Source organism: Coregonus clupeaformis, chromosome 35 (genome assembly GCF_020615455.1).
Source record: "Coregonus clupeaformis isolate EN_2021a chromosome 35, ASM2061545v1, whole genome shotgun sequence".
In the NCBI taxonomy this organism is placed as follows: domain Eukaryota; kingdom Metazoa; phylum Chordata; class Actinopteri; order Salmoniformes; family Salmonidae; genus Coregonus; species Coregonus clupeaformis.
In genome coordinates, this window is record NC_059226.1 from 15701637 (window position 1) to 15726577 (window position 24941).

Genomic DNA, 24941 nt, shown 5'->3' on the forward strand with positions numbered 1-24941 from the left:
AATGGCATCTCTGCATGTCTGGCAGACATATCAGTGTGGATGTCGGATCACCACCTCAAGCTGAACCTCGGCAAGACGGAGCTGCTCTTCCTCCCGGGGAAGGACTGCCCGCTCCATGATCTCGCCATCACGGTTGACAACTCCATTGTGTCCCCTTCCCAGAGTGCAAAGAACGTTGGCGTGACCCTGGACAACACCCTGTCATTCTCCACTAACATCAAAGCGGTGATCCGATCCTGCAGGTTCATGCTCTACAACATTCGCAGAGTATGACCCTACCTTACACAGAAAACGGCACAGGTCCTAATCCAGGCACTTGTCATCTCCCGTCTGGATTACTGCAACTCACTGTTGGCTGGGCTCCCTGCCTGTGCCATTAAACCCCTACAACTTATCCAGAACGCTGCAGCCCGTCTGTTGTTCAACCTTCCCAAGTTCTCTCATGTCACCCCGCTCCTCCGCACACTCCACTGGCTTCCAGTTGAGGCTTGCATCTACTACAAGACCATGGTGCTTGCCTACGGAGCTGTGAGGGGAACGGCACCTCCTTACCTTCAGGCTCTGATCAGACCCTACACCCAAACGAGGGCACTACGTTCATCCACTTCTGGCCTGCTAGCTCCCCTACCTCTGCGGAAGCACAGTTCCCGCTCAGCCCAGTCAAAGCTATTTGCTGCTCTGGCACCCCAATAGTGGAACAAGCTCCCCCACGATGCCAGAACAGCGGAGTCACTGACCACCTTCTGGAGACACTTGAAACCCTACCTCTTTAAGGAATACCTGGAATAGTATAAAGTAATCATTCTACCCCCTATCAACTGCAAAAGTGCTGCCCTGAATTTAACAGGCACTATCAACAAAGATCAGTGGGAAAAAGTTGTGATGGAATACTTTCTGGAGGACGATCGTGCCATGCTGACTCTTTCTGACTCTGAAAATGAATCAGACGATGAGGAAATCCCTGATTTAGGTAAAAACATTTTCATTGAAGCAGACATTGTAGAGTCTTCTGATGACAGTGATGGGGAAGAAACGGCGATCAACAGTGTTGTTGTCACGGAGGAAGTTGATAGAGTTTTGAAATCAGTGGAATGCCTGGTGGAAGCAGAGTATGATAGCTAAGGAGATGGAGAATATTCTGGCGTTTGATTCCAAATATGCGGAGGGATTCAAAAAGAGAACACAGAAGGCTGTTGTATAAAACACCTGTCTCCGGGTTACATCTTCAAACTAAGGGCAACCATGGCATCCGTGAAAGAGAGGGAGAAGCGTTCATCCATGTATATGGTTAGCTACATTTTCAGATATTATATTTCAAATTTTGTCAGAAAGTCATTTTCATTGCAAGTTAAAGCATACTGTTAGCTAGCTAACATTAGCTGGCTGGCTTGCTAGCTAATGTTATGTGTATGATCTGTGTAGTAATATTATTTGTATCTCAGAAATCCATTTGCATAGCTAGTTATAGCCTAATGTTAACTAGCTAGCTAACATTGAACCTAGTTGGTTAGCTTTAGCTACCTGCAGATTAATGCATGGTGGCTAGCTATGACAATCAGTTTGTATCGTTAGTAGTATGGGTTGGGATTATTGCCACATTCAAAACAACTGGGAACTGGGAACTCGGAAATCTCCGACTTCTGACTTCAGTGCGTTCAAGACAACTGGGAACTCAGAAAAAAACGTACTCCGACTGGGAAAAATCGTTTTGAACTGTCATCCAACTTGGAATTCCAACTCGGGAACTCTGGCCTCTTTCTAGAGCCCCAATTTTACGACCTAAAGATCACTAACGTCATGATTTGACCTCATATTTTTCCAAGTTCCCAGTTGTCTTGAAAGCAACATTAGGTTAATTGTTTAGCTAGCTAGCCAGCTACATGTCTAAACAAAAGACTCCACTTCACCAGATGTGATTACATGACCTATCAAGTTAGCCACGTGTGTCTGGGGGTGTTTACAGTCATCTATTTTATTTCATGAACATGTGTACATGTCTAGACAATAGTGACCCATCCACTTAGATAGATGTGGCTGGGGGGTGGTTATAGCATTTATTTCACATGATCCATCAATTTAGACAAGTGGGTAAGAATTATCTAATAACTATAAAATATTTATACAATATTTATCTGGACACTTTCTATTTTTGATATTACTACTATGCAAGTAACCATTTCACTGTACCATTTACACCTTCTGTATACTGTGCATGTGACAAATAAACTTTGATTTTATTTGATATAGTGTTTGTTTACCAGAGACGGTAATGTGAATAACAACATGACATGCACCAAAGTCAGATTAGGACTGTGTTTCCCAATCCTGGTCCTCAAGTACCCCCAATAGTACACATTTGTATTGTAACCCTGGACAAGCACACCTGATTCATCAAGCCCTCAATGAGTTGAATGAGGTGTGTTTGTCCAGGGCTACAACGAAAATGTGGACTGTTGGGGGTACTCGAGGACCAGGGTTGGGAAACACTGGATTAGGATATAGTCTTGAAATCTTTGGTTGTTTACTACACTACCTTACTCACTCTGTTTAGCACATGGCCTCAAATGTGAATCCTTAAAGAGATGGGTGGGGCTAAGGCTTAAGAGAGTGTGAATGATGCTGAATTGGTGTAGACAAAGAAGAGCTCTCCGGTAGGTGTACCAAAACATTCAAGGGCCATTTTATCAAAAATGGGGTTACAAGTTTATCAACTTTCAAAGCAGAATTACTTTCCCATTGTTCCTCAACTGCAGTGTATGATATACCATTTTCTAGCTTTGAGTCTCTACTTTTATCCACTTAAAAAAACAAAAAAACAATTGCTCTATAGGACCGAATCGAGACGGTCGGTCACATATGGCCAAAGCCAGTAGGACAAGAGGCCTTTCCTAGTGTAATGGTCAGTACAGATAAAGAGAGATAAGTGGACCTCTGAGAGACACATGTTAAGAGTGAGGGAGAGGCTGAGAAAAAGACAGAGGGAGAGAGAATGACAGGAAGACAGAAGGGAAGAGACAGGGAGAGTCTTTCAGTGGACGGGGATCAGAGATGGTAAGATAAGGAAGAAGGAGTAAGAGAGAGGTAAGGAGAGAGAACGAGAGAGAGAGAGACAAAGAGAGACAAGAGGCTTCTAGGCCAAAACCTGGGCCCTCCTACGCCCTCTTGTCCTCCAGTCATCCTGACTTTGTGCACAGGAGACAGCTGTGTGCTGTATGGCTCAACAGGGCTACACACACACAGACACACACAGACACACACGCACACACACACACACACACACACACACACACACACACACAGATTGAGAACAGAAGTGGGTGCGGTGGACTACAAGACCAGCATATGCAAAGGCCATTTGAATAAGACCTTAACCTGAAAATAACAGGCGCTGGCCATTGTGGAGATGCAGCCGGTCTGTTCTGGTCTGTCGCGGGGAAACCTGGCAGAGACCTGACAGCCTGCAGACACCCGGCTCCACTCTCCCTCCCACCCTCCGACCCAAGGGGTTGGCACGGTAACCGCGAGGCAGCGTGGGCAGATCTGACAGACTGGGCTCTCCTCACCCCCTCGGCCTCATGGGAGAAATAATCTGCACACTGTGTGAACTCATCCTCCACACACAGACAGAGAGAAACGGGATGGTTAAGCCCTGTGAAATTTAACAGATCAAACTGCCCAGAGCTGAGGAGGAAGAAACCAAGTGGGGGTGCAATAAGCGGGGGAGACATACCCATTGACATAGCATGTGTAGAAACGGATATGGTCGTTCAAGGCTGAAGTGAATTGTTTGTGAGCCATTTTGGATGACTCAGTCAGTTCTTATTTTCTCATGTTCCAATCGATGCTCGTGTTCCTTGAGCTACCGTTATTATACCACAATGTGCCAATTCAATTAGGCTGGCATCCCCTATAATAAAAATAAATGAAGGCTTATATCAAAACAATCAATATGCAGACACAATGGAGGAAAGGTGGAGGGGAAGTCAAGAAATACATTGAAAAGCATTATTATAAACAGGGAGAGGGAATTGGCTAAGTAAATTGTGCCGTAAATACAGAGGCTGAAATAATCAAACACTTCTCTCCTTTAAAGATTAATTGAAGATTACTCTTTTAAGGTGCTATTTGATGGTGTGTGAGTCCAGAATATGTTTTAACTAATGTGGGCAAAGCAGCATTTTCACTACTGCATATGTTTCTTTATAAATAATTTTGTGTTGTTTTGACTAGTGCGAGTAGTAGCAGTGTTTTGACTGCTATAAGATGTCAAGTTGAGTGTCAAGAGTGTCATGTCTTCAGTATGATGCTGTGTGAAGTCTTTGCACTAGAACTACCTTGTGGTTTTCAGTATAAAGTGTACAGTTAACTCTTAAGACTACTATGTAGTATTTGTATTTATTATGGATCCCCATTAGCTGCTGACCCTACTCCACCACTACCACATATCTACAATACAAAATCCATATGTACGTGTGTGTATATTGCATATGTTATCGTGTGTGTGTATGCATGTGTCTGTGCCTATGTTTGTCTTGCTTCGCAGTTCCTGCTGTTCCATAAGGTGTATTTTTATCTGCTTTTTAAATCAAATTTTACAGCATGCATCAGTTACTTGATGTGGAATAGAGTTCCATGTAGTCGTGGCTCTATGTAGTACTGTGTGCGTCCCATAGTATGTTCTGGACTTGGGGACTGTGAAGAGACCTCTTGTGGCATGTCTTGTGGCGTATACATGGGTGTCCGAGCTGTGCGCCAGTAGTTCAAACAGACAGCTCGGTGCATTCAACATGTCAATACCTCTCATAAATAAAAGTAGTGATGAAGTCAATCTCTACTCCACTTTGAGCCAGGAGAGATTGACATGCATATTATTAATATTAGCTCTCTGTGTACATCCAAGGGCCAGCTGGGCTGCCCTGTTCTGAGCCAATTGCAAGTCCCTTTTTGTGGCACCTGACCACACGACTGAACAGTAGTCCAGGTGCGACAAAACTACGGTCTGTAGGACCTGCCTTGTTGATAGTGCTGTTAAGAAGGTAGAGTAGCGCTTTATTATGGACAGACTTCTCCCCATTTTAGCTACTGTTGTATCAATATGTTTTGACCATGACAGTTTACAATCCAGGGTTACTCCAAGCAGTTTAGTCTCCTCAACGTGCTCAATTTCCACATTATGTATTACAAGATTTAGTTGAGGTTTAGGGTTTAGTGAATGATCTGTCCCAAATACAATGCTTTCAGTTTTAGAAATATTTAGGACTAATTTATTCCTTGCCACCCACTCTGAAACTAACTACAGCTCTTTGTTAAGTGTTGCAGTAATTTTAGTCGCTGTAGTAGCTGACATGTATAGTGTTTAGTCATCCACATACATAGACACACTGGCTTTACTCAATGCCAGTGGCATATCATTAGTATAGATTGAAAAAAGTAAGGGGCCTAGACAGCTGCCCTGGGGAATTCCTGATTCTACCTGGATTATGTTGGAGAGGCTTCCATTAAGGAACACCCTCTGTGTTCTGTTAGACAGGTAACTCTTTATCCACAATATAGCAGGGGGTGTAAAGCCATAACACATCAGTTTTTTAAGCAGCAGACTATGATCGATAATGTCAAAAGCCACACTGAAGTCTAACAAAACAGCACCCACAATCTTTTTATCATCAATTTCTCTCAGCCAATCATCAGTCATTTGTGTAAGTGCTGTGCTTGTTGAATGTCCTTCCCTATAAGCATGCTGAAAGTTTGTTGTCAATTTGTTTACTGTAAAATAGCATTAAACAGTAGTGCAGTCTTTAAAGCAGAACTGAACTCAAGAACCAACTTCTCTAATTGAAAACGGCATATGTGAAATCGATATTAGTCAGAAGCATTTATTCCAGTGCCAAAATTGACTAAAAAGTGCAAGTAAGTAAATGTTTGTCATAAAGTCAGTATCATCCAAAAGAGAGTTTTGTGAGATTTGTGTACAAGAGTTCGCCATTACTTACTTGAGGGTTGGGTTTTGATTTCGACAATACCCACTTGCCGACTACCATGGGATAAACAGCTGCGGTGATTGCGGTCTATCCAATCGTACAGCAGAACACACAGACAGTGAGACAGACCTGCCCAGCAGCACAGTGGATCGAACTTTGTTTACATCAGACAACACGTCGCACATTTTTTGACTTGAGAAATACTGCACCAAACACCTTAGCTAGTAAAATTGCTAACTAAAAGCTCCTCTGCAAAAACATCAAAATTAATTACAGATTGCTTGAGTTATCTTAGATTCATTCTGACCATTTTGAGGAAGTGATACTAAGTACCTGCCACATCGAACCACACCCCCAAGACTGAAATCTCGTTTTTATTCATGAGCAACAGAAAAACATGCAGAATCGGTGCGTTCAGTGGCTCTTTATTAAATCACTGGTAGTATAGTGTTTTAACTACAATATGCAGAACAATGTTTAAAATATTGTGAGTGTTCAGACTATTGCAAAAAGGCCTAACTTTAGTGTATAAAGTGCATAGTTAAGTGGTTATGCACAGCACTAGAATGTTCTACAAGGTATTTGAACAACAGTGTCGCTTTGAATATATAGAGTATTTGGGTCAGACTATTGAGGGCAGTGTAGTGTAGTGTTCAGGCAACAGTAGACGTGGGACAATACTGCTCAGAGCACAGGGGAGAAATCCTGCTCGGAGGGAAGTAGAGGAATACACCAAACTGACAGGTTGTATAATAATTAGGCCTTACATAACCATAGGGAGAATATACCTGCTTTGACAGCAGAGGTCATATCCAATATCCACTGCCAGTTTTGTCACTGATCAGCACACACACAAACATGGAAATCTTACAAATGCATCGTAAAATGCATGCAAACATAATAACAGCAAACATAATAACAGGCATGCAGAGCACATATACCCACACACAGACACACACCAAATGTGTGCCCTCTACAGACAAGGCCACACGCACACACACACACACACACACACACACACACACACACACACTGCGTGCGAGGAAGAGGATCAGAGCAGACCCCACTCTCTCAGTTGGAGACTATAGGACTAGCTGTTTCAGGTGTAACCTGCCATCTCTCTCACAGGTCGGTGACAGATAGAGTACAAGCAGCAAGGTTGGAGGGGGGAGAGATGGAGAGGGAGAAAAAGAAAGAAAAAGAGAGTAGGCACTTCCAACATGGTGAGGGATGGGTTGGAGGGGAGACATGGAAAGAAAGAGTGAAAGAGAGACAAATAAAAGAGAGAGTCTGGACTTCCACTATGGTGGGGGAATGAGATTAGCTAGGCTGACTGCCTCAAACCAGTCTCCTCTGAAAGGACCAGACACTGCTTTGCTGGCAGCCTGAGCCCTGCGGAACGTCAAACCTTCGCCAAACACCCCTGACGGTTAGCCCAGCATATTTAACAGACCCTGTCTATACTATAAACCTCCTCTTCCAGGCAAAGCAAAGCACTCTCCACTCATGTACACACAACCCAGTTTCCTTTTCACCACCACTTACACCAACCATAACGCCTATCATACTGTCACTGTCATGGTCCAAACCTGACGGCGAGGGGGCGCTTATTAAACCGACGCTGTGATGGATCGGCCGCTCACGATTATGCACGCTTCGCTCAAGGAGAGAATTGACACACTCCACGGATGAATCATGGAGAGTTGGGGGGCTTGTTGAGGGAGGTGAGGGGTTGGGGGGAGCGTTGGCAGGCAGTAGTGGGGCTGCAATATCCCTGAAGCTTCGCTGAGGGGAGTGTGAGGGATAGGGGGGAGGGGGGAGGGGGGAGGGGGAGGAGGGAGCGGGCGATATTGCGACGTGAGCAGGTGGTAGGGGATAAGCAGAAAGGCTCCACAGGGGAAGCGCCTTTAGCGTGTCAGGCTCCGTCTGCAGGTTTCTCTGATGATATGGGCGAAACGAACAGAAAGATAATGTTGGCTAGCGCTCTTACACTGCTGGCAGCAGTTGGATGGATGGTTGAAATGTGTGTAGGTAGGGTAGAGAGTGAAAGGGGGAGGAGAGAAGGGGGGCTGTGTGTTTGAATTTGTTTGAAGGGTCTCACTTCTAAGCAATTCTGAGTGGTCCAATTTCAATCACATTCACTTACACCTGCGGCTGGAATGTGCTGAAATTCTCCATGGCAACCACTGACATAGTCCCTTTAAATCTGGGCTCATGATTTCAGAGGTACTACAGGAAGAAGGGGCTTTTTTATCTTGAATGGCAGCTTACCTTAAAAGTGTCTATATTGTATTTTTTCCTTGAATAAGTATAGTCTTTCAGTACTGGCACTGAGGCGTATGCAGGGCTCTTCTCACACTGTGTTTTTGCTTCCCATTTGAAGCAATTAGCATGCTCCTGACATTCAGCCGCTTTAAAGGCAGAGTGATCCTTACATTGGACAATACCCCAAGGACAATTACAGAGCAGCACTTACAGGGCTAAAGCTGTGCTCATATGGACTTTATTGTCGCTTTGTTGAGTTGACAGTCTGTGACTCATTGTTTTTTAATTGGAGGCCTTGGCGTTGTTTCTAGTTGAGTTGAACTTTGAACCTGACCTAGTGAATCTTCCTTGACCTTTGACGGATGTTGTTGACAATAGTCATCTGGTTTACAGTATCTGAAGCCCCCCACCCATTGCTTTGATGCTATTCCACCATCAAATGACCCCAACAGCTATTGGAGAAATGAAAGAAGAGTCCATTGATTGAGGCCTAAGATCATTCTTCCACAAAGCGTTGCCTTGAAGATAAAGCCCATGTTGAGGTGGCATAACACTTGGTCATGCCAAGTGTATGTTGCAGGCAGAGATGAAGTGAAGGGGAGAGGAGCATGCTATTCCCACCATCCAACCACATACTACAGGTCTCTAGTAATGAAAAAGCCTTGTATCAAACAATCCCTTTCCCTTTGCATAACCCACAGATTTACCCCTTGTACACACCCAGGCCAGAGCTCACACCCACACAAATTCAGTCACACCAAATCCACAGATGTAGCTAGTACACAATTGACTTCACTCAAGGCATCTGTGACTCACCCACTCTTGAGCACGTACGCACGACAGACACACACACCAGCCAAACCTGCAGATACCACACACACACGGATGTGACAACATACTGTTGTTCCTCGTATAATTAGTGTACTAATTAACAAACTAAACCCCAAACACGAGACAACTACCAACATGCCAGACAGACGGACGGACACACACACACATTTTTTCTTCTATCCTTGTGGGGACCTAAAATGTATTTCCATCCTATTTTCCCTAACCCCTATGCCTAAACCTTAACCTGTAACCCTAACCCAAACCATAAACCTAAACCTAACTCCTAACCCTAACCTAACCACTAACTCTTTATCCCTACCCTAACTCTAACCCTAATTGTAACTCTAACCCTACCGTACGCACTACAGAGGGTAGTGCGTACGGCCATCCAGGACCTCTATACCAGGCGGTGTCAGAGGAAGGCCCTGAAAATTGTCAAAGACTCCAGCCACCCTAGTCATAGACTGTTCTCTCTGCTACCACACGGCAAGCGGTACCGGAGCGCCAAGTCTAGGTCCAAGAGGCTTCTAAGCAGCTTCTACCCCCAAGCCATAAGCCATAAGCCCCCCACCCCCCCTTTTACGCTGCATAGTCACTTTAATAATTATACCTACATGTACATATTACCTCGACTAACCGGTGCCCCCGCACATTGACTCTGTGCCGGTACCCCCTGTATATAGCCTCGCTATTGTTATTTTACTGCTGCTCTTTAATTATTATTATTTTTATTTATTTTTATTTTTAGGTATTCTTTCTTAAAACTGCATTGTTGGTTAAGGGCTTGTAAGTAAGCATTTCACTGTGTTCGGCGCGTTTGATTTAAGCTTAAAATAGCCTTTATCCTCATGGGTATGTGGGAAATGGGGAGAAGTTACCTTGTTTTGCTATCCTTGTGGGGACTTTGAGGGATTTTAAGTCCCCACAAGGATCGAAGAACCAACCCCCCATCAGCCCTAACACACACACACATAACTTATAACTTTGTCCCCTGACAGTTCTTGTGGACCTGTGTGAACCCAGGGCCCTGGCTGTACTCCCTCCTAGTCTCTGGCACATGGGCAAGACGCCACACCCCACTGAAGAGAAGTGAGTTTGATGGCCATTTTCAACAACAGTGTCAACAAACACTGAAAGGCAACTGTAAAAGCAGTTTGGGAACCACTGATCTAGGCTATACACAGACTCTGGCTGCATTTCATTCTGCAAACTTCTTCATACATCAGATAAGAAAGCAATATGGCAGAAGGCAATATGAAACTCTGCTTAACAGAGGGCAAGATGGGGCCATAGGCATGTTTCTGATAGTTTCCCAGTAAATTAAGCCTTGATCAGCAGTGGAGAGAAATAGGAGGATGGAAGGAATAGCTTATGGAACAAGATGCAGCCACTGCTGGGCGAGAGCTACTGAATGAGCAATGGCAATGTTACAGCATTTGGACAAGAAAATGACCATACCCTATTTTCACAAGGGTTAGGGTCTGCGCGAGATGGATTGAGTGGTGGCAGTTGATAGGCACGTGATGGGGGCTTGTAGACAGCAAAGCAGAGCATCCACTGTCACAAGCTCTTTTAGCAACTTGTTTCCCAGCCTGGTCTCATAGACTAGATGTAACATAGTAAATGTAAATCGGGACACTCAAATTAGTATGATATGTTACATTTGGTATGGTTACATAAGACAGATGGAAAAGGGTGGTTGGTCGGGGTGGATGGATAGGCGTATAATGCGAACGTCTAGCAACCCAAAGGTTGCAAGTTCGAATTTCACCAAGGACAACTTTAGCATTTTAGCTAATTAACAACTTTTCAACGACTTACTACTTTTGAGCTACTTTGCAACTACTTAGCATGTTAGCTAACCCTTCCTCTAACCCTAACCCTAACCTTAACCCTTTTAGCTAACCCTTCCCCTAACCTAGGGTTGGGTGGTATCCATATTTTCATAGCGTCATACCGGGATATATGGTATTACCATCTTATATCAAATTCAAAAAAGCCCATTGGCCGTCTATTACCAGAATGCTAACAAAATTAGCACAAGTAATAGCGGATTTCCATGGAGGCTGCTAGCTAAATATGCAAAAGAGTGCAAACGAAAATAACCAAATTGCAAAGACAGGCAATCCAGCTCATAAAGTTATTCATATACAGGTAGGAGCTACCGAATGTAATTTTTGGTGAGTTTGGACATTTACAAGTGAATGTGAACGAGAGACATTGTGCAAATTAACAAAGTTTTGACGCATGCTTGTCTGAAGGAAGAACAGTACTGGCTCTGGTGCAGCATGTGTACACGCTGTGTCTTTGTGGAGTCTGGAGTCGCTATTGCAACGGGCCTCCCTGCTCTGCTCGGAGAAGAGGGGGAGGAGAAGATGGGCTGAGAACGGAGAGGAGAAAGCACGTAAGGAAATCAAGATAGTGGCAGCTGTACAAATAACCCATCCAAAGAGCTTTGACTTCTCAAACACGGCAGAAAGCTAGTACAACATGATGCCCTGTCACCTTATTATTTCAGTGACTTACTTAAATTAACTAGCAAGTTAAACATAGGGTTCAGGTTAATGCAAATTCTGCATTTTCACATTATTATTATTTATTTTTTTACACATAATAAATATCTTGCTGTGTTTTGTAAATGCAGGCGTAAAATGCTTCTTATTGTAATTTCTGCTTGACTAATTTTCTGCTTCAGTTGTACTTCTCCACTCTGATGAGAATTCACCAACAGGCATTCTATCAGCAGACAGACTCTGACTGATGTGGAGCTACTTTTCTCTGGTACTTTTCTCAGTGTAGCCAGCCAACATTTCTCAGTTAAATGCAAGATTAACTTTAAGCAAAACATTAGGAAATGTAGCTGGCTACATTCTTTCTATGATAAACATTAGACGTATGATGGCTATGCATCGTTTTAGCAAAAAAGACCTTGCTTAATCATTGTAAGCTCATTTACTTGTGTGGCTGCCAGTCAAATAGCGTTGCACTTCTGTTGCCATGCGATGAAAATTAAGCTATTTTCTGCCAAATGTGTTGAACTGATGTATTTTCTGTGAAGGAATACTATAGTTGCACGTCCCTGATCACTCTATTGAAGAGGAAAAAAACACTTGACTTTCATTATAAAACATATAAAACATACACAAAAATGTATGCACACATGACTGTAAGTCGCTTTGGATGAAAGCGTCTGCTAAATGGCATATTATTATTGTTATTATAAAACGGGACCAGTCAATACACAGCTGGACTCACCTGCTCTCACTTTCTCCCGTTGTGCTATCTACAGTTGAAGTTGGAAGTTTACAGTGGGGGAAAAAAGTATTTAGTCAGCCACCAATTGTGCAAGTTCTCCCACTTAAAAAGATGAGAGAGGCCTGTAATTTTCATCATAGGTACAAGTCAACTAGGACAGACAAAATGAGGAAAAAAAATCCAGAAAATCACATTGTAGGATTTTTAATGAATTTATTTGCAAATTATGGTGGAAAATAAGTATTTGGTCAATAACAAAAGTTTCTCAATACTTTGTTATATACCCTTTGTTGGCAATGACACAGGTCAAACGTTTTCTGTAAGTCTTCACAAGGTTGTCACACACTGTTGCTGGTATTTTGGCCCATTCCTCTATGCAGATCTCCTCTAGAGCAGTGATGTTTTGGGGCTGTCGCTGGGAAACACAGACTTTCAACTCCCTCCAAAGATTTTCTATGGGGTTGAGATCTGGAGACTGGCTAGGCCACTCCAGGACCTTGAAATGCTTCGTACGAAGCCACTCCTTCGTTGCCCGGGCGGTGTGTTTGGGATCATTGTCATGCTGAAAGACCCAGCCACGTTTCATCTTCAATGCCCTTGCTGACGGAAGGAGGTTTTCACTCAAAATCTCACGATACATGGCCCCATTCATTCTTTCCTTTACACGGATCAGTCGTCCTGGTCCCTTTGCAGAAAAAACAGCCCCAAAGCATGATGTTTCCACCCCCATGCTTCACAGTAGGTATGGTGTTCTTTGGATGCAACTCAGCATTCTTTGTCCTCCAAACACGACGAGTTGAGTTTTTACCAAAAAAGTTTTATTTTGGTTTCATATGACATTCTCCCAATCCTCTTCTGGATCATCCAAATGCACTCTAGCAAACTTCAGACGGGCCTGGACATGTACTGGCTTAAGCAGGGGGACACGTCTTGCACTGCAGGATTTGAGTCCCTGGCGCGTAGTGTGTTACTGATGGTAGGCTTTGTTACTTTGGTCCCAGCTCTCTGCAGGTCATTCACTAGGTCCCCCGTGTGGTTCTGGGATTTTTGCTCACCGTTCTTGTAGTCATTTTGACCCCACGGGGTGAGATCTTGCGTGGAGCCCCAGATCGAGGGAGATTATCAGTGGTCTTGTATGTCTTCCATTTCCTAATAATTGCTCCCACAGTTGATTTCTTCAAACCAAGCTGCTTACCTATTGCAGATTCAGTCTTCCCAGCCTGGTGCAGGTCTACAATTTTGTTTCTGGTGTCCTTTGACAGCTCTTTGGTCTTCGCCATAGTGGAGTTTGGAGTGTGACTGTTTGAGGTTGTGAACAGGTGTCTTTTATACTGATAACAAGTTCAAACAGGTGCCATTAATACAGGTAACAAGTGGAGGACAGAGGAGCCTCTTAAAGAAGAAGTTACAGGTCTGTGAGAGCCAGAAATCTTGCTTGTTTGTAGGTGACCAAATACTTATTTTCCACCATAATTTGCAAATAAATTCATAAAAAATCCTACAATGTGATTTTCTGGATTTTTTTTCTCAATTTGTCTGTCATAGTTGACGTGTACCTATGATGAAAATTACAGGCCTCTCTCATCTTTTTAAGTGGGAGAACTTGCACAATTGGTGGCTGACTAAATACTTTTTTTCCCCACTGTACATACACCTTAGCAAAATACATTTAAACTCAGTTATTCACAATTCCTGACATTTAATCCTAGTAAAAATTCCCTGTCTTAGGTCAGTTAGGATCACCACTTTATTTTAAGAATGTGAAATGTCAGAATAATTGTAGAGAGAATGATTTATTTCAGCTTTTATTTATTTCATCACATTCCCAGTGGGTCAGAAGTTTACATACACTCAATTAGTATTTGGTAGCATTGCCTTTAAATTGCTCAACTTGGGTTAAACGTTTCGGGTAGCCTTCCACAAGCTTCCCACAATAAGTTGGGTGAATTTTGGCCCATTCCTCCTGACAGAGCTAGTGTAACTGAGACAGGTTTGTAGGCCTCCTTGCTCGCACACGCTTTTTCAGTTCTGCCCACAAATATTCTATAGGATTGAGGTCAGGGCTTTGTGATGGCCACTCCAATACCTTGACTTTGTTGTCCATAAGCCATTTTGCCACAACTTTGGAAGTATGCTTGGGGTCATTGTCCATTTGGAAGACCCATTTGCGACCAAGCTTTAACTTCCTGACTGATGTCTTGAGATGTTGCTTCAATATATCCACATAATTTTCCTTCCTCATGATGCCATCTATTTTGTGAAGTGCACCAGACCCTCCTGCAGCAAAGCACCCCCACAGCATGATGCTGCCACCCCCGTACTTCGCGGTTGGGATGGTGTTCTTCGGCTTGCAATCCCCCCTTTTTCCTCCAAACATAACGATGGTCATTATGGTCAAACAGTTCTATTTTTGTTTCATCAGACCAGAGGACATTTCTCCAAAAAGTACAATCTTTGTCCCCATGTGCAGTTGCAAACCGTAGTCTGGCTTTTTTATGGCGGTTTTGTAGCAGTGGCTTCTTCCTTGCTGAGCGGCCTTTCAGGTTATGTCGATATAGGACTCGTTTTACTGTGGATATAGATACTTTTGTACCTGTTTCCTCCAGCGTCTTCACAAGGTCCTTTGCTGTTGTTCTGGGATTGATTTGCACTTTTCGCACCAAAGTCTCCTTCCTGAGCGGTATGACGGCTGCGTGATCCCATGCTGTTTATACTTGCGTACTATTGTTTGAACAGATGAACGTGGTACCTTCAGGCATTTGGAAATTGCTCCCAATGATGAACCAGACTTGTGGAGGTCTACATTTTTTTCTGAGGTCTTGGCTGATTTCTTTTGATTTTCCCATGATGTCAAGCAAAGAGGCACTGAGTTTGAAGGCAGGCCTTGAAATACATCCACAGGTACACCTCCAATTGACTCAAATAATGTAAATTAGCCTATCAGAAGCTTCTAAAGCCATGACATCATTTTCTAGAATTTTCCAAACTGTTTAAAGGCACAGTCAACTTAGTATATGTAAACTTCTGACCCACTGGAATTGTGATACAGTGAATTATAAGTGAAATAATCTGTCTGTAAACAATTGTTGGAAAAATGTCTTGTGTCATGCACAAAGTAGATGACCTAACTGACTTGCCAAAACTATAGTTTGTTAACAAGACATTTGTGGAGTGGTTGAAAAATTAGTTTTAATGACTCCAACCTAAGTGTATGTAAACTTCCGACTTCAACTGTACAAACGAACACGTGACTGGCTCAACTGTTCTGGGGAACTACGGTAATCTTCATAATGTAAAATTATGTGACCGGTGAAATTAAGTACGCAATCTGCTTTATCTCCTTAATGTATTGCACAAGTTGACTGCAGGTATTTACTTAAAAAGTATCTACAAATATTAAAAGGTATTGAAAAACTTCTAATAAATAGTTTCAACAGTATTGAAAAACCATCCTGTGGCTTTCCCCTAACCCTAACCTTAACCCTTTAACCTAACTCCTAAACGTAACCCTAACCTTAACCCTAACCACTAACCCTAGCCAGCTAGCTAAAGTTAGCCACCTAGCCACCTAGCTAGAATTCATAACGTATAATACGTTTAGCAAATTCTTAACATTCGTAACATCTCATACGAAAAGTGTGATGGACATCCACAAATTAATACATACCATACAAAACCTAACATATCATACTAAATGAAGTGTCTCGAATTTACAAACAGAATAATACAAAATTCTCTGAGACCAGGTTGCATTTTCAGAACACACCAGAAATTCAATCCAATTCCATTCAACCAATGTGCTCCGAACAGGGTTGCCATGTCCGCAGTTTTCCACCAGCAAATGGGCTACTTTGAAAACGATATCGCGGGTGAAAATGTATTGGTCATAGGTGCGGGTTTTTGGGCTACTTTTACTTTCACCGCGGCCGCCATGGCATTTCTTAAAAAAAAATACAAATCTATTTCATTGTGACCTGCTGCTGCTGACTATCAGGCAATGAGGCAGGGGTGTGTGTGTGTGTGTGTGTGTGTTGAGAGAGCACTGCAGCATGCAGCTTGTCCACTATTGGCTGAGTCACGTGAGTGAGAGTTGACAGAGCAGCACACGCGCACATCGTGACAACTTTTCACCAGTTGTAGGTATGCTATTTAACTTGTCATTATGCGCAAGTGGAAATTTGAAATGGAAGTTATGGAACTCCCTGGTGTGCTTCTGTTATGGGGAAAAGTCCTCAATGAAACTGACATTGTAGGCTATTGTAGGCTAACATTTGATACAATAAATATGTTGAAATGACTATATTACTGGAATCATTGCAAATCAATTTGTGTTATTATGCAATATTTAATGGCTATGTTTAGTTAATTAAATTGGAAGTCATCAAAGCTCTATCGCAATTGCCAATCAGTTGTTAGAACGCATTAGATTGAATCTAACATTCAGTCAGATTAGGCTACAGGTAAGAAAAAAAAAAAAAAAAACTGGCTATTGTTGACAAGCCTATTCAGTTGATATTATTAGTATTTAATTCAGTGATTGAAATTATGACCCCATCCTCAGTAGCCTATTCCAGCAGGCTATTGGGAAACAAGCACTTCTTACCTCGAAATCGCCTAGATCTTGCCTAGGTTACTCTAGACTATCTGAAATGAGATGTAGGCATATCAGGGGTATTTTCTACCTGCCTTTATCTAAGCAAACCATGGCAAAGTTCAATTAAAATCATAAACCCAGATTTTAGTCTGTAGCCTATTCCTACTGAAATGACAAGTCAATCTCGTAAATGGGCCATTTATAACTGTTTGTCTTAGCATCTGGTTTGTGGTATATGGCCAATATACCAAGGCTAACGGCTGTATCCAGGCACTCTGCGTTGCATCATGAATAAGAACAGCCATTAGCCGTGGTATATCGGCCATATACTACACCCCCTTGTGCCTTATTGCTTAATCATAGCAGTCAAACAAGTTACATCGACTGATAGAAAATGATCTGGCGAGTTTAATAAGGGAAATTTATCTTTTCTCATTTACATTTTAGTCATTTAGCAGACGCTCTTACAGGAGCAATTAGGGTTAAGTGCCTTGCTCAAGGGCACATCAACAGATTTTTCACCTAGTCGGCTCAGGGATTAGAACCAGCGACCTTTCGGTTACTGGCACAACGCTCTTAACCACTAAACTACCTGCCGCCCCTCTTGTGACATATTCAGATTCGTTTATTATATTTGCAATAATTATTTTTTGGATGAAAACCACATTTTGCTTCTAATGTCGTTACAAATTACGTCGATATTCCTTCTTAATTGGCTCAATAACGTTATGGTAAAAGGGTTTAGTGTATAAATGTGGCAACTCCTGTCTTGCTGTAAAAAAATGGGCTAGTTTACAGGCGTTTTGGGTGGGTATTGAGTGGTCATTGGGCTAGACATTTTAGCAAGACCTGGCTCCGAAACAGAAAGTTCAACATTGATTTTCCCTGACGGCAAGAACTCCAATCCCTTTTACACATAGCCTAGGCTACAATTAGGAAACATGAGTGACGCTCACCATGAGTCCTTGTGTGAGAGAATTTGATATAGGTGTGGCACTTATGGGACTCACTCACGTATCAATTTTCACAACGAACCCCACTACAAAACAACTTCTACTGTAATTTTAATTACCGTGACTGCATCCTCCGGGTGGCCACGCACAACGCACAGGAGAGGACACAACTGTAGCATACGGTAACACTGAGCATATTGCAATAACCACACAAATATTTGGTGATTTGACAACTGGGTGAGTTTCAGTAGTCACAATAGTCTAGGCTACTTATACCATACTAGTCATGCCTTGGCTATTCTACTCGCATGCATCCCTATTTGGAGATAGAGGTGCATGCACCGTTATTCCTGAGTTCCTATCAATAAACAGTCAAGTTTCTCCTAGCCCAGTCACTCGCACCGACACCGATGGGTTGCTGCCTACATCCATGTCACAGCCAAAGAATGTCGATTCAAAAGCAACAGCAACATTGCAGAAGTGTGAGACAATTCTGGTAACAATTATATAACTCAGAGCGTAGCCTAGTCAACCAAAACAAAATGTCCCACATCTGGCAAGACTGAAACGCTCATCTGCTACATAGGAATGAATGTCAGGAAGGTTGGCTGGCTACATTCACGGACACAATAAAAGATGCCAGACAAACACGACACAGAGGGAGCATATCAGTCTCAATAGCTGGTAAGGAATGTCACTTGGTATTGATAATGCTATAAACTACATCTGATCAATAGGTACCATACCTATTCACAACGCATCACAGCATCTTGTTGGAGAAAACACTGTTGCACGAATATCTTTGATCGGAACAGAGAACATTCGCTTTCCGAACACTACAAAACATGACATTATCTCAAATAAACTCCACTAGGTTACAGCATGCGACTGAAGCGACGCCCCCGAGCGCCAATGTGTTGACAGGTTGGTTACCTTGCGTAATTAAATCGCTGGTTTCAGGACCTCCTTGCGCGCAGCACTCCGAGTATAAACTTTTCTTAAATCCCGTGTTCGCCTGCTCGTTCTGGAGCCCTCGGTTCCAAGCAAGTCTAGAATGTGTTGAGCAACGGTTCAGTGACAACGTCAATTTCGTGGAGTCTCCACCCACGGCACCAAGAGAGACCCAATAGGCGGGTCGTTGAAACGGTCACTGGCCAAATCAACAAATAGAGTGTTATTACAAAGTAATTGAAAAGGATGGGCAATATCGGTAACAATTTACAATGAATTCTGTCGTGAGGAATAGCCAAAATATGTCCTCTCCTTTATGTTTCTCCCTGCGCAATTATGAAATAGAATGTGGTACATCATGAGGAATAACTATCATCAAGAGACATTCAAGAACAATTTAAAAACAGAATTTCTAATATGAAATTCACCAAATTGAATAATTCCTGCTTGTTTTCAATCTAAGCAGAAAAACCTACATTGAAATTTCTGCTTTCCTATCACCCATACATCTCCAGAATCTGCCAAATGAAATATGTGGGCAATATCATTTAACTCTTCCTCTCTTATGTAAATCTAATCTAATTACATTTTCAGTGCCCTCATTAGAGAGTTATGACCAAAATAATCCCCTTTAACTCCTATACTCAGCCAGCCTCTCCACTTGAAGATTGGGATGTGTGATTGTCACTGAGGAAACAGAGACGCATTGTGAAAGTAATTAATCAATGTGTGCCTTATACAGAATGTGCCTTGTAAGTGTGTGTGGTGGCCTCCCGAGTGGCGCAGTGGTCTAAGGCACTGCATCGCAGAGCTCCGGGTTCGTTCCCAGGCTGTGTCACAACCGGCCGTGACCGAGAGTCCCATAGAGTGGCGCACAATTGGCCCAGCGTCATCCGGGTTAGGGGAGGGTTTGGCCAAGGGGGCTACCATTTTGCGGCTGAGCCGTTGTTGCTCCTAGACTTTTCCACTTAACAGCAGCAGCTCTAGCAGCTCTAGCAGGGCAGACATTTGATGAACTGACTTGTTGGAAAGGTGGAATCCTATGACAGTGCCACGTTGAAATTCACTGAGCTCTTCAGTAAGGCCATTCTACTACCAATGTTTGTCTATGGAGATTGCATGGCTGTGTGCTCGCAACAGGTGTGGCTGAAATAGCCGAATCCACTAATTTGAAGGGGTGTCCACATACTTTTGTATATGTAGTGTATTTGTGTGTGTTGGCCCATGACAGTGACTTGAATTGAGGAAATTAAGTCAAACAATTTCACACTGGGGTGCCCATCTAAAAACTGTGCTCGACTGGAAGGCAAGCATCTGCCTCCTACCTTGTGACTTTCTTCCCATTTAATTGCCAGTTATCTGCTGAGCGATTGATTGTTTTGCTACTTGACATGTTTCTCTGAATAAATGAGAAAGTGATTTAAAGGGTGGATAGATGTCAGAAGGTGAGAAAAAAACACTTCATAATGGGTTCAAATGAACAACACCAACAATACGATAACGGAGTGTCTCAGAAGAAAACAAATTATGCCATTCATATTATCTCTGTCCAACTTCATTATTTAGTGAATGTTCAACCCCATTTTCAGTTCTTTTTAAGGGGTTTTAATGCCAAATGTGACAGTGTGGGTGAAGTTATGAGGATTTTTCTAGAGCTATCTGCTTAGGCATGTACATTCCTCTTACCTTGGCTTCTAATTGGGGTCATAGTTCAAGGCTTTTCATTGTCAGGGAAGTGATGGAAGGGCCGTGTGCAATATGAATGAAGAAGAAAATTACTTTTTCAATTGTCACAGAGACACTGATATTTGTCTCTTTCCTTTATCCTAACCCCCGTGAGACACACATACACACATACAAACACCCACAGAGAGGTTGGAGGACACGGTCAGCAGCAGTACAGTGCCCCTGCAAGGCTACTACTCTGGTAGTCTGGTAGTTAAAAAGGTTATGGAGAAAGAAGCCAAATCCAATCAAATCAACGTTTATTCATCATATATGCACAGGATACTGCAATGAAATGCTTACTTGCAAGCTTCCTCAGCATTGCAGTAAATACATCCTGAGTGGTAGTCCAATAGAAAGTCATAGACGATAAAGACGATACATCAACATTTTGGCTTGTGTTAGGTGTTAAACACTGTTTATGGTACCACCTAACCATTTGGCCTAAACCTCTGGGGTTGGCGTGAGGACAGGGATTTGTTCTACTGCTACACCAGACTTCACAACAATACCCAGGGGCGGACTGGCTATCTGGTATTTCAGGCAAATGCCAGATATGCTGGCCCGTTTTTAGCCTAGTGGGCCTGTCTAACTACTTTTTTGTTGTTGTGCAAAATGATAATTATCTGGTTAATAATGGGGGCCTCAAGGAAAGAAATGGGACAGTTTGGGGGCCTTCAGGAAAAAAATTTGCCGGTGTGTTAGAAATAGCAGGGACGATTTCTGGTCTCAGTCCGCCCCTGACAATACCCAACAGTTGTGTGGATCTTGGTGGGCTCCCATTAGATTTACTGCCCTGTTTTTGGAACAGATTGAGCAATTTCTTTCTGTCAGCAGCAGGGGCTTTACTTTAAAACCCAGTCGTGAATGAGGCTATTCCCAAACTCATAATGCACCAGATAGTAGGAGACAAGCTGCCTCATTCAGCCTACACATGAAGGACTCGACACAATCATCTCCTCTGCCTGTACAAGTCATATGATGGCACAAAATGCCACAAAAAGCTGAATTCCCCTATGACTATTGAAGGTGCGGCGGAAGTTTTCCCTGATTACCATGGCTGGTTAAGCATGACGAAAGGCCTCCATTTTGTTGCCATGGTGAGGAATATTACTTCCTGCCTGTGAGGAGATAGCAGCTAGTGCTGTATGAAGACCTCTCTCTATTTCTTTATGCTTTCAAAAGTAGCTTAATTTCCGGAGTGGGGCTACTCTATTCGCTGTGCCTGCGGGCCATTACTGTCTTAATTGTGTCCGGATTGGTTGGGCAGATGAGGCCTTTATACGTATCTATCACAGACGCATTAGTCCTGGCAGGAGCACTCACCATTGTTGGGGACTGGCATTAGTTAATTAAATGTACCTTGGCCAGTGCGATGTCAGTGTGCTTGGTTGAATATGAGAGTGGATTGTGGGAGTTTTGAGGGGTGTTCAATAAGACTGTTTTCACAGAGAGAGAGGCTGAAGGAAGAGGCGACTTGGAACAGATTTTCTGAATGTGTGGTTGATACAGCGCTGTAGTTGTACCACTATTAGTCCACTGGCCAACTGTTGCTTCTCCTCCTACTACAAACACAATAACTTATGTTGAAGACCAAAGAATCTCCATCTGACAGTATTGGGTGTGTTACCACTAGTGATTTGTCTAGCTATTCCAGTCAGGTGGTGGATGGCGTGAGTTCCCCCATGTGATGGAAAGTGCTTTGAAGACCCAGTGGAAAGTGCTTGGCTATAAATGCTATTAATCCATTATTATCACACCCCCAGTCTAGACAGCCAGCAAAGACCTCTGCTGCAATCACTGACTGAACTGGAGGCACACTCTGAAAGAAACTTCCCCTCTGCATTAGAGAACAACAGGCAAAGCATCCACTATCACCATCACGGCATGCCTATGGGTTCCTGCCATCACAGCACTGGGTTGCAGTACTATAGAGGGAGCTGGGAGTGGCTGTCATCGCTGTTGCTAGTATGTGAAAGCAGTATATTTTTTGAAGTGGCGGCAATTTGCATGATTAATAAAAGTATTTTAATTAGGACTCATTCTTATCAATGCAACGGTTGTTCACAGCGGAAAATAACAACAACAGCCGTTATCAGGCTGTCCTCCCACGCCTGCTTCGCGAAATGAAAAACTGAAATAAAAAACAGAATGTGGTTTGGCAGCTGGCAGATAGGAGCCATTATCATTGTAATTAACATCCAGCCAAAGTGTAGCACAGTGGAGGGAGACTCACACTCACTGTTGTTTTCTACTCAAAAACCAATGGGAGGAGCAGGAGGCAGGAGCACGTACTACCGCCATTATCCACGTCTGAAAACACTGTGCATTAACACTGTTCCCGGTGCCCATACCCATGGGCTATTTTGTATGTATTGCAACAGCTGTGTTGAATACACATTGATTGTTTTATAGTCAATTGTTCAAAATACTAGGTTCCATGAAAACATGTATTTTTTTAAATATTTTTTTTGGTTTGCTACTCATGAATATAAAATAGCAGTGTGTTCTGTTCTGACCATGCTTGTTCCACAGGAATGAGTGGACTGATGTAAATGGTACCAGGACAAGACGTGAAGAGTTAATTTGCACATCTGGAAACACGACCAGAAACTATTCAAGATATGTGTGTCTCAAGATATGTCTTTGGATGCCTTCCTAATTTATTTAGTTTTTGACGAGGATGCCTTCCTAATTTCTAGTCCTCTTTAACCACACTAGAAGGCTAGCTAGTACCTTCCTATGCCCATAGTGGAGGTTAAACTCCCAGCTAACACACACTGCTTCGTGTCTGTAGCGGTTGTGACCTTCCAGTTCATTGTCCTATCCCCAACCGTTTGACCTTTTGTCAAGGTCGAGGTAAGGAGTAGACCAAGGCGCAGCGTGATGAACAAACATGACTTTAATTAGTTAAAGCGTCAAAATACAAAACAAAACACGACTCGTGACGTCCACGGTATCAATGACCGAACACGGAACAAAAACCCACAAACCCAAAGGGAAAAACATACAGTTTAAATATGGCTCCCAATCAGAGACAACCAGCCAACAGCTGACACTCGTTGCCTCTGATTGGGAGTCACTCAGGCAAAACATAGAAATCAACACAACAGAATACCAACATAGAAATACACACATAGAATGAACACACCCTGGCTCAACATAATGAGTCCCAGAGCCAGGGTGTGACAGTACCCCCCCCTAAAGGCGCGGACTGCGACCGCGCCTCAACTAAACAAAACAGGGGAGGGCTGGGCAGGCGTACCTCCTCGGCGGCGGCTCTGGCTCCGGCCTTGACCACCACCCTCCAATACACCCCCCATAGTGCCCCTGGTCCAGTCTGGCCCCGCCGGCTGGAGCAGGACTGGACTTAACAGGAGCGATCCTTACCAGGCTGACGACTCGCACCCCTGGCTTGGTGCGTGGAGGAGGGACGGGCCTTACCAGGCTGACGACGCGCACCCCTGGCTTTGTGCGTGGAGGAGGAACGGGCCTTACCAGGCTGACGACTCGCACCCCTGGCTTGGTGCGTGGAGGAGGAACGGGCCTTACCAGGCTGACTTCTCGCACCCCTGGCTTAGTGCGAGTGGCAGGAACAGGCCGGACCGGGCTGGCGACGCGCACCGTAGGTTTGGTGCGAGTGGCAGGAACAGGCCGGGTCGGGCTGGCGACGCGCACCGTAGACTTGGTGCGGGTGGCAGGAACAGGCCGGACCGGGCTGGTGACGCGCACCGTAGGTTTGGTGCGAGTGGCAGGAACAGGCCGGGTCGGGCTGGCGACGCGCACCGTAGACTTGGTGCGGGTGGCAGGAACAGGCCGGACTGGGCTGTCGACGCACACCGTAGGCTTGGTGCGTGGAGCAGGGACAGGCCGGGCTGGGCTGTCGACGCACACCGTAGGCTTGGTGCGTGGAGCAGGGACAGGCCGGGCTGGGCTGTCGACGCACACCGTAGGCTTGGTGCGTGGAGCAGGGACAGGCCGGACTGGGCTGGCGACGCACACCGTAGGCTTGGTGCGTGGAGCAGGGACAGGCCGAACCGGGCTGTGGAGATGGATAGGAGGCCTGGAGTGAAGAGCGGCCACCACCTGTCCTGGCTGAATGCCTACCCTCACACACTCTGTGTGAGGCATCCGCACAGGACGTACAGGGCGGTGAACCCCTGGCCTGGTGGCCTTCTGGATCCGCCCCCTTTTCTCCTCCGTCAGCCCCGTCGTCCATGCCGTGTGCCCCCCCCTAAAAATATTCTGGGGTTGCCTCACGACCGTCCGACGACGACCCTGATCACGCCGTTGCTCCTCTCTCCGTCGCCTCTCCACTGTCTCACTCCATGGCCGGCGATCCATCCCGGCCAGGATTTCCCCCCAAGTCCAGGACCCTTTACCGTCCAA

At 44.0% G+C, this 24941-nt stretch overlaps 1 protein-coding gene across 2 annotated transcripts in view; it reads right to left on the bottom strand.

Annotated features, from left to right (window-relative positions):
• The window catches only part of LOC121569470 (junction plakoglobin-like), a 66443-nt gene extending 47503 nt beyond the window's left edge, over positions 1 to 18940 (bottom strand). The window contains exon 1 of one of the 2 annotated variants that reach the window (XM_045210869.1): positions 18810 to 18940. The gene's annotated coding sequence lies outside the window, so the exon portion shown is untranslated. Of the gene's footprint in view, positions 1 to 18622; positions 18748 to 18809 lie in introns of those variants that run through there. The other variant, XM_045210870.1, reaches the window with a different exon arrangement.
• Between the last annotated feature and the right edge of the window lie 6001 nt (positions 18941 to 24941).